Raw genomic sequence first — 11,472 nt, 5'->3', positions numbered from 1 at the left:
AATTTCCCCCAATTTTCATATTTCCCTGAACTCCTTTTTCTTTTGTTCTTTGTGTTGTTTTCATGCACTCACCCTTTAGTTTTCAATTTGTGTTTAATTTGTCTTTTCAGTGATGCCTGGATATGCTACGTTCAAATAATGACATTTTTAAAAAGTTCACAAAATAGTAGAGAGAAATGAAATGTATGTAACTGTAGTGTATATGACTATAGTATTTAAAATTATGGATTAAATCTAGAGACACTGTCCAAATCACTGGGGTCATCGGTATATGCAGATATTGTTGTAGAAGTGTTTTGTTTTAACATGAAATATTCAAGAAAGAAATTCAACTATGTAGGGCGGACTCTTAGGGGACCCTTCCCTAAGATTTAAGTTATTCTCAGCATTGTTCCCTAAAGGAACAACATAAAGAAGTATTTTGGCTGATATCAAGAGCAGTATTCATTAGAGGCATCAGGAGTGGCTTTTTTGTTTTTTTGTTTTTTGAGACAGAAGAGTTTTACTGTGTCACCCTCAGTAGAGTGCTGTGACATCACAGCTCACATCAACTTCAAACTCTTGGGCTTAAGTGAGTCTCATGCCTCAGCCTCCCAAATAGCTGGGACTACAGGTGTCTGCCACAATGCCTGGCTATTTTTTGTTGTTGTTGTTGTCATTCTTGTTTAGCAGCCCAGGCCGGGTTTGATCCCGCCAGCCCTGTTTTATGTGGCCAGTGCCCTACACACTGTGCTATGGGTGCAGTGCCCCACTTAGGGGTGTTTCTATGGTGAAAGATATACAATGGGAACAAAATCTCATGTAGACTTATTTGACAAGTACATTGTAGAAGTTACATGGAAAAGCCAAACATTAAAAGCAGAACTTGAATTTTTGAACAACAGACACCATCAAAATCAGATGCATCATCCTTTCTAGACCAAAAGAGAAACTGGGATGGTCTTGTTTATGATCTTGGTTAGATAGTGTTTAGTTTATACTTAAAGGTAAAAATGTACTCTAAATTTCATAGTATTTTCTATGTTTTAATCAGGTAAAATAACACGAACTTTATGCTTTATAAGATAGAAACTTGGTGAGAGAGAGTGAGAGTGGGAGAGAGAGAAAAGAATGCACTTACAAATTATTTATGGAAAAATTTCTGCATATCTCACTTCTTACTTCTCAACCCTCTGACTCAATTAATTGTTTGGGTCATGGGACATAATAGAGAATAAGTTTGCAAATGATTTTTGCAAAGTTCTGAGTTCGATGTCTTATTAAGTAATAAAATGCTTTAGCCTTTTAACTTAAAAATTGAATGAGGTGGTTCCTTGAGGAATTTGGCCTGCAAGGAACAGTGAGCAGAATGAATACCTCAGAGGACCAGAGGGCTTCTCCAGTAATAGAGAAACCCTTTTGAGGTGTAGTGATGCACGGAGGGATTTGGAGCTTGCTATTGGTGAAGTTCTATGGGTTGAACAGCAAATCAAAGGTAACTGGCGAGAGGTCAAAACACAGATTCACAGTTACACATGCTATCACCTGGAATGCCTTCGAAGCCATGAGGTATGGCTATATGAACAGGTAGACCTCATCTATCAGCTTAAAGAGGAGATACTTCAGCAGCAGGCCCAACAGCTCTACTGGTTATTGGGCCAGTTCAATTGTCTTATTCATCAACTGGAGTGTACCCAAACTTTTTAAACAGGGGTCCTCAATCTTTTTAAACAGGGGGCCAGATTGCATTGGAGGGCCGGACTGCAGGTGCCAGGATGAGTCAGCTGCTAAGCAGGACAGGCAGCAGCGGCAAAAACACCTGGAGGGCCTGATAAATGTCCTAGGTGGGCCACATGTGGCCCACGGGCTGTAGTTTGAGGACACCTGATAGCCAATCAAGTCTCTGCGTGCTTGGAGAGACTGGGCAGTTTACCCTTAAGCCAGAAGATTCAACTGTCCTGGCCTTTGAAGCGGATATCAGTGCTCTGTGCCAGACCATCACCACATTTGGGTCCCTCAAGACCATTCAAGTTCCTGAGCACTTGATGGTTCATGCTACTTCATCCAACTGGGCTCTTCCCAGAGAAAAGAGGCTACCTCTCAGTGCCTGAGCAGAAGTCAGCATCCAGCATCACAGCTGTCCCTCCCAGCAAATGGCTTCTTGCAAGCAAACTTTCAAGTGGCTGTCAAGTTCCTTACAGACCTAGCACCAACCCCCAGGATTGGCTCACCCAGAACCAGACCTTGGAGGATAGTCAGACATCTGCTAGACCCTGCAGTTTCTTCAGTAATGTCTGCGGCAACGTAAAAGGCTTAGAAAACTGGCTTCTGAAGAGTCAACAAGAAGTTCCTAAAAAACCAAATTATCAAAAGTGTAATAGCCATTCCACGACCAGTTCTTTCTCCTGTGAAAGTGAAAAGGTTGAAGACATAGAGCTGCCCAATCAAAATGAGATGGACCTGTCTGATTGGCTAGTGACTCCCCAAACACCCGATAAGCTGGAGAAGCCTGAGAATGGCAGCCGTGAGGCCAGTGAGAAGTTTAAGCTCTTGTTTCAGTCCTACAGTGTGAGTGATTGGCTTGTCAAGCCTGACTCCTGTACCAACTGTTGTGGCAACCAGCCCAAAGGTGTGGAGATTGAAAACCTGGGCAATCTGAAGTGCCTGAATGACTACTTGGAAGCTGAGAAACCATGTCCCCCCAGCATAATTACTGAGGACTGGCTTGTCCAGAACATCAGGACCCAGATAAAGTAGAGGAGGTATGCAAGGCCCATGAGCCCTGCACGAGCTTAGCAGAGTGTGTGTGTGATGAGACTTGTGAGAAGGAAGCTCTGTGTAAATGGCTTCTGAAGAAGGAAGGAAAGGATAAAAATGGGATGTGTGTGGAACCCAAATCGGAGCCTGAGAAGCATAAAGATTCCCTGAATATGTGGCTCTGTCCTTCCCGAAAAGAGATAGTGGAACAAGCTAAGGCACCAAAAGCAATGGCTCCTTCTAAAATTGCTGATTCCTTGCAAGATAAGGAACAGTCCCTTATCAGAATGGCTCAGCAGGCCCCCAAGCAAAGAAGGATGTCCCAAGGAAGTGCCTGGTACTGAGTATAGAGCTTAACAGAAACGTAAAAGCCCTGTGATCACATCCCCGTGCCCCTTTAACACAGCATAGCTGACTGGGTCTTGCCAGGAAGGAAGACTGGAAACCTCAACCAGTTGTCCTCTGGCGAAGACAAATGGCTACTTTGAAAGAAGGCCCAGGGAGCCTTACTTAATTCACCTCTACAAGAAGAGCGCAACTTTCCCCTTAACCGTTGCAGTTTGTGATCTCTTTGCTTGTATGCAACTTAAAGCTGATAAAGAGAAGTGGCTGTATCGAACTCCTCTACCGATGAGAAAGAATAGGTGACTGGAGTCGAGCAGCTTTTCTGCAGATTACACATCTCCGTGAGCTGAGTGGCCACTGCTTGCCAAATTATTGTTTCTGGGTCTGACCAGTCAGCTTAGTTTCTTTCCTGCCTAATTTTGAACTAGTGAAGTGAAATAAATCATCAGATTATGAGTTACCATGTAAAAGAAAAAGGCTGTTACTGATGCTGTGGTGATTCAGTTCCTTCCTTCTTACAGAAGTATTAATTTAAGTCACCCTCCCCCACACTAGAGATGCAGCATCTTGGTAGACAGGTCTTTTTCACAAGCCTCCAAGGTTCCTTGGAGAACCTGGGCTGTTACTCAAAGTACATTAAAACACTGCTTAGTTTTAAAAATGAACTATTTCTGTAATCAAAGTGTATCAATGTATTCTAAAGCTAGGAAACTTCTCTAACCTTTAAAAAAAAAAATTGAATGAGAACTCTCATATGTAAGCATTTCTAGCTGAACAAAAAGGGTAAAAAACCTAAACCATTCCGGCTGAAACAGAGGACGTAGAGAGAGCGGATACTATGTCCTGGAGTGTCAAAGTCCCTAATGTGAGGTTCCTGCCTTTGGGGCTTCCTGTAGAAAAGACGCAGTAAACTTAAATAATGAAGAAAGGAAGAGGGTACTGGTAAGATAGTTCATATGAATATTGTTCATCTTTTATTCTGAATGTAAATTAAAATATAACTGGTTGGCAGACAGAAATAGACCAGCATGATGTGACTCATAGACTGACTAGGAAAGACCTTGAGAGAATCAAGTTTTGGGGTGACAAAATGATTTTCCAGGCACTTTTTAGTATACTTTTAACAATATTTCTTCCTCTGCTTTTCTACGTTTTCTGCTAAATGATAAGGAGAATTATCTGAATTCAGGCCTCACTTGCCCAGCCTTTTGTATCATCTCCAGGGTCTTCCAGTTCTCCACAGAGTTAGCCCAATAAGCCAGTTTCATTCAAAGAACAAAATTTCTAAACTATATTATTTCTTTATATTTGTCTTCTTCCCAAACCTACACAAATATATGTATCTTTTATTTAAGCTCCCAATTCTCCTAATTTAGAATATCTTATGATTTGCCAGGTTGTAATGTGATACTTGTGGTGTCTCACTTAAAATCAGGGTAAGTTATACACCGAGAGAATTTTGCAAATGAAATTACTTAAGACAAGATGATGACACATCACAATTTTCCTTTTCTAGTTGCAAGCAGTGCGATATATTAGGTAGAAATTATCAATGCCTCAGGAAGACACAGTAACTCAAAACCCCTATAGCACGGTGAAATGCTACAATTGGGGGAAAAGGGAATAAAACTGCCAAACAGGCATCAAGAATTTTGAGAAAGCGGTAATGTCTGGAAATGCATTTATGACTGACAAGCATATGGGTTTTTACAAACTCATTGAGAAGTTGAAAAAAAGGGCAGAAATTATGCTCTCCCCCTATTTTCTTTTATTATTATTATTGAATTATTCTAGCAGCAGATTTTTTTCTTCCAAGGAATTTCCTAGAGTTCATTAATGACCTGATTCCTTGTCAGCCAGATACTTTCTTCTCAAGCCAGTGCGCGATAGCAGTCGACGCCTGGTGACTAACCTCCTGGCAACCGATGCAGCCTCATTTGATGATTAATTATTCATTGAGCACCTACAGTGCTCAGGGAAAGCCTTGCACTCTTGCTAGCAACTTGCAGCTTGCTAGGCAAACACCAACCAAATGAGGCAAACAAAAATGTGACAGATTTGCCCTTCTTCTCAATATTCTGGATCCTCAAAGGCAAAATGAACTTTAGAGATAAGATTAGTGTTTGCATCATTTTAGAAGTTTAATGAAATCATTGTAACATAATTAGTGTGTTAATGTGATAGTTATAAATCAGGGACAATTCCGTGATTCAGACTTTCTTTGGTAGATTTAAATTCTGAACTTAATATTCTACATATATGGGTATGTACCTATATAAAATATTAATAATACTCTATTTGTAGCCTAGGTATAATAGGCCAGACCACACAGCCTAGATATGCAGTAGGCTATACATGGAGTCAGTACAATCTATGATGTTCATACAACGTAAGCGACCCAAAACTATACTAATATATGAATAGATACACACACATGAATGAAAGACGGATTCAATACAGGGTTTCCATATGTGTGCCTGTTATCTACTGTCTGTGTCTATTCATCTTTCTTTCATCTATCTATAACTATTCATGTGCACATGGTCATGTGTCACTTATGTTATGTGAAGATCATAAGTTGTTTACAAAAACTATTGTACAGCCTATCACACATCTAGGCTGTATGATCTAGCCTACTGCATGTAGCCTACAGATCTGCACAGTGTATCACTGCAGCCAATTGTAACACGTTTATGTATCTAAACATAGAAAATGTGCAGTCAAAATGCAACATAAAAGAGAAAAATGGAGCACCTATCCGGGGCATTTGCTAGGAACAGAGCTTGCAGAACTGGAAGGTATTCTAGTTGAGTCAGTGAGTCAGTGATGAGAGAAAATAAAGGCCCAGGACATTACTGTGTGATAATGTAGACTTTACAGATACCGCATAGCTAGATGGCACTAAATTTGCAAAACTTTATTTTTCTTTTTTCTAATAATAGTTTAATTGTAGCTCACTATAGCTTTTTTACCTTACAAACTTTAATTTTTTTTAACTTTTTGACTCTTATAAAACTTCTTAGCTTAAAACAAAAACAGATTGTACAGCTGTACAAGAATATATTCTTGCCTTATATTTTTAGTCTGTAAGCTTTATCCTGTTTTAATTTTTTTTTACCTTTTAAAACTTTCTTATAAAAACTCATACACAAACACACACATTATCTTAAGCTTACCCAAGGCCTAGTCAGGGGTCCTCAAACTTTTTAAACAGGGGGCCAGTTCATTGTCCCTCTGACCGTTGGAGGGCCAGACTGTGGGCCCCGGAATGAGTCGGCTGCTAAGCAGGACAGGCAGCGGTGGCAAAAACACCTGGTGGGCTGGATAAATGTCCTAGGCAGGCTGCATGTGGCCAGCAGGCCATAGTTTGAGGACGCCTGTCTAGATATCAATATCACCACTTTTCGCCTCCATATCTTGTACAACTGCAGAGTCTTCAGGGACAATAACACTCATGGAATTGTCACTTAATATGATAAGCTACCTTCTTCTGGAATTCCTCCTCTAAGACTGCTTTATAATTAACCTTTTTTTAAAAAAATAAGTTTAAGAAATACACTCTGAAATGACAATAAAAAGTATAGTATAGCAAATACATAATCTAAACCATAGTTGTTGATTATCATTGTCAAGTATTAGGTGCTGTGCCTAACGGTGTGTGCTGCACATTCCAGTAGCGGTTTGTGTGCCCAGCATCACCAATACTCCGGGAACACATTACATTGTAACTTCAAGTCAGTTTAGGAGGAGAAGAGAATTATCCAGCTTTATTATAATGTTAAAAGACACTTTAACATCTACGGTTGCCTGTAACATTGTTAAGCAGCACATGAGTGAAGTCCTTGGGGAAGAAAACAAAAAAAAATTCATAACTAAAATATTTTCAACCTTTGGTCATGATGAGCAAGAAAAAACTGGCCTAGTATGTGTGTGCAGCTTTGAAAACAACCTCCAAACATTAATACCAATTATAAACATAAGTGCACCCTAAAAACAGGGCAGATGGTGAAGATAATTGTGAAAATCTCCAACTGAAGTTTAGAGATGTTCAGCGGCATCTGCCAGAGAGGACATGTGAAAACAACGGAGCCACACTGCTGTGGGGCAGCCTCAGCGAGCCCCACTTCCAGCTCTGCACTTAGTCTAACAGGCCAGTTGCCAAATGCTCTGCTGATCTCACGGAATGGCAATTCTCTATATCGCTACAACAAACCACCTTAGTATTCTGCCTCTTGACACATGATTGCAAATATTTTGAGAAATACGTGCCTGAGAATTCACAGTCCATAAATCCCAAGGAATGTACAGAGGTCTGACGTTCTTCGCATATTGTACACTAGTTCATCAGTAAGGAAATAGAGGTGGGGAGGAGTGTAGCTCTGACATTTAGAAGATAAGTATATGCTTGTAAGCATATGACTGGAGAGTCCTTGTCATTTAATTCTTAGCCTTGAAGTCACTAATTCTTAGTGACTTTTTGAGCCCTGTTCTTATTATCTTCAGTATCTAAAACTACTAGGTTTGTTGAGTTTTTAAAAAACTTGTCCTTTTGTTATTTTTTTCAACTGTTAACATTACAAAGTATAAACGACACAGCTATATACAGAAAATCAGGAATCTTACTTAGTTTCTGAATCTTAGAAGCCCTCTAAAACAAAACTTAGGTATACATTAAAAACACTGATCGAAAGGAACCTTTCAGTTAAAAATCACATAAAAATCAGTTCAATGCCCCTCCATATTAAAAGTTAGAAAATCTCAGAGTTAAAATGGTTGTGACATGTGACCTTTGTATCTCAGTGAGTGAGGCAATATTATTTATAAAAATGTCTGCATTTACCTGTATAGAACTTGAAAGGGACAGCCTTGCTGCCCTTATGTTTAAGAAACTCTCTACTTTTTATGTCTAATATGCTTTGGTCCAGAAAAATGTAAACTCACAGACTATTATATTAGATCTTTATTGTGACATATCCATTCCTCTTCCTGAAGAGTTATTGAAACATCATTTTATTTTCCATATTCCCAAAATATCCTCTGAGTGATACATTTTCTTGCAGGATTGAGAAATAAAACACAGAATCCCTGTTGATTTAGTTTCAGATAAACAATTTTTTTCACATAAAAATTTTCATACAATATTATGGACATACTTATATTAATGTAAGAATCATTCACTATTTATCTGAAATTCCAACCTACCTGGATATCTTGTAGTTTTACTGGCTAAATATGGCAACATAGTAATTCTTAGCAAAACTACATACACTTTTGAGAGCTATGTTTATGCTAGCCAAACTCTGACTCTCTCCTTAGCTCTCTTGATTGATTATTTAAAATCGGAAAGTCATTTGCACACAATTGATGAAAACAATATTTGTATGTCTTTCTGGCTGTAGCATCCTCCAAAGAATCACATATTTTCACTTCTGGTGATGCAGATCTCTTTAGCAGAAATCTTTGAAGGGGAGTCTCTGCCTTCTATGGTTGCAAAGTGCACAGCCAGGAGAGGTTCATTTGACCTCTTCACTAACCATGGCCATCAATGTATTTCCGCTTCATTTATTTTCATTCCCTGAAGTCATACCACAAATAGAAAAACTTCAGCAGAGTAATTATGTGACAGTGGGTGCAGAGGAAGGGGCCTAAAGTTAACTGCATTGGAGCATTAAAAATATTGTAATCAATGAGACTTCTTACTCAATGATTCGATTCATTTGTTTTAAATATCTTGTGGCCACATGTGATCCTAGAGTGGATGCAGAGTCATATCACCAGGGTTTGAGGAAACTTCATAAAGGGCTGTAATCTTTACCTCTTGGAAGAATTATTTCCAAACTGTAAGTGCTTATTTCTACCTATTAAAGTTTATCTCTTACATTTAAAAAAGAAAAATGATGTCTCCTTTTTTAGAAGTCTAGAAAACTTTGTCTAGAAAGATTATCTGCCTAGATCTCTTCCCTTAATGCTTTAATCCATTTTCACACAGAATAACTTTAAACTACAGTTTTCTCATTAGTGAAATGATAATAGTAATACTTACCTCCTTTAGTAGTCATGAGGGTTAAATGAAATGAATGTCAAAGGCTTAGTTCTGAACCACTGCAACTCAATAGATGATTTGAAACTGACTGGCGAAATGCCTTCTGATGTGCTGCATGTACCATGTTGCACGGTAACATTCACATGCTCTGGAAAAATGGTGCTTCTCTGTATACAGGACACTTCTGATAGCAAATGTGCAGGTTTTTTACACACCAAGCAATTCTCCAACACCCTGGGCATCAGCTGGGTGTCCTATAATTTAATACAATTTTGACACTTCCTACTTGGAGTTAGCATCAGATCCTGTAAGTTAAGGAGCTCAAGCCCACAAAACTGCCCTCATTTCAAATGCCAATTGCAAGTCTGTGCTTCTGTGCTTCTGACTGACTGGCTATGAATTAGGAGTCCCTTTGACCCCTCCCCCAGGTCAATAATTTGCTAGAATGACTCCCAGTGTTTAGGGAAACACTTTGCTTTGCTTACACTTTCCAATTTAGTATAAAGGGTACAACTCAGGAATGGGCAAATGAAAGAGATTCATAGAGCAAGAGATTCACCCCTTCTGGGGGAGGGGTGCAGTGTTGATGCAATACCCTCCCTGAACCTTGATATATTCACCAACCACAAAACTCACGGAGCCTTGTTCAAGAATGTTTTTGGAGCTTAATTTGTGGCTCCACCCCCACACACAGACACCCCTGATCACTCCTTCCTGGAGGTCAGTGGGTGAAAAGTTTCAACTCCCTGATCATCTGGTCTTTCTGTGGAGCAGCCCCACCCTGAGCTTATCTGATGGCTCCACTGTAAATCACCATAGTAGCATAAACTCAAGTATGATGATTAAGAGAAGACATTTCTATCAGTAAGGAAAATGCAAGCATTTTAGGAGCTCCATATGAGCACTGGGGACAAAGACTAAGTATGAAAGTTTTTGTTACCTGCACATACCCTCTAAATAATGTAAAATGTATCACTAATCTGCATCTTTCCCCTACATAAAAGGTTGGATTTTGTCATTTCCTTGACAGAATTGAAGGGATAATTGTTATAATTACAGTATTAGTCTTCACTTATCTTAAAGGACTTGGTGGCTTGTGCTTGTTTGTTATTATGTTGGTAAACTTTACTAGATTGAATAGCATTTATAAGTATTTCATTACTAAATTTAGACACTTTGAGTTTCTTTAACTGATGGGAACTTTCAATAGGAAGCAATCTGAACCTGCCTAATTATTACCCTTTATTGTTCGTAACAATTAAAAACTTTTCAAGGAACTTTAAAAAAGTGGTATATGTCTATAATGAAAGCATAATCTGAAGAAGACAGTTTGTTTAGAGTGACAGTCTGATTTATTATAAAGAGTATATCAATAATAAAAAGAAATTATCCAAATGTACCTCCATCCTACTTAAAATCCTGACAGCTGGAAGCCTGGGGTTTGTTCAGAATAGGAGGATAGCAGACTCATCACGAAAAGTAGCATTTTTCACTAATATAGGACTCTTAAACCACTGGAGCAGGAAAAATTAATAAACATCTCAAAATTAGTTATAACATTGAGTTTTGTGTTATGTAATTTGCAATGGAACAGTGCATTATTGTAATAGAGAAAAAAAACGAAAAAAACCAAAGAGAGCCAAAAGAAGAAAGCTTAAAAAGAAACAGCAATATCCTCATGGTCATTAACATTCGCAGAAGCTTTATTTTTGAAATTTCCTCATCTCCTACAGTAGCCACGTTTTATGACTTCATTCAGTTACTCAAAACAGATGCCACGATTACTGAAGAATATTCACACTTCAAATACGATTTTTAGCTAGAAGATAAACACAGCATCTACAAATATTAGTGAGACACACATATCCTAAGATCTCAGGTGTCAGAAAAAGTGAGTTCAAAAACTCAATGAAATATACAAAATGCAACCTCAGTTAAGACATTTACTCTTGGCCTAACTGCACTAGGTATCAAGGTCTGTGATCATAATGTATTTAAAATATTCAGGTGCACAGACAATTTACTAAACCTTGTCAAACAAAAGAAATGAGTAATTACTTCCGACTTAGCTTTTAATTAAAACGGACTTCTTTCTTGAAGGATAACTCATTAAAAAAAATGTTTGTTCTTCTCAAAGGAGAGTATATATTTTCTCTTTCCACAGAATCAACATTAAAACCTAACGAAAATTCCTACATGCATCACAAATGGAACAGACACACTTTTAGGAATATGACTTAGAAGAACACAGGCCTGGTATTGCCCAACCTGGTAAGAGATGTAGTCTGATTCATAACTCAAGGAGTGCGTGTGGAATCAGATGGCAGCACAGCATCATGAATATATTC

General features: G+C 38.6%; 1 pseudogene; it reads left to right on the top strand.

The window, feature by feature from the left end:
* Nucleotides 1-1,348: 1,348 nt before the first annotated feature.
* LOC100950118 lies at nt 1,349-3,559 on the top strand (annotated as a pseudogene).
* The last annotated feature ends 7,913 nt before the right edge of the window (nt 3,560-11,472 follow it).

The sequence above is a fragment of the Otolemur garnettii genome, unplaced genomic scaffold (genome assembly GCF_000181295.1).
Source record: "Otolemur garnettii isolate 467f Iridium unplaced genomic scaffold, OtoGar3 scaffold00064, whole genome shotgun sequence".
Classification (NCBI taxonomy): domain Eukaryota; kingdom Metazoa; phylum Chordata; class Mammalia; order Primates; family Galagidae; genus Otolemur; species Otolemur garnettii.
Note: the sequence above shows the minus strand (reverse complement) of the source record. Positions and strands in the feature narration are given on the sequence as shown.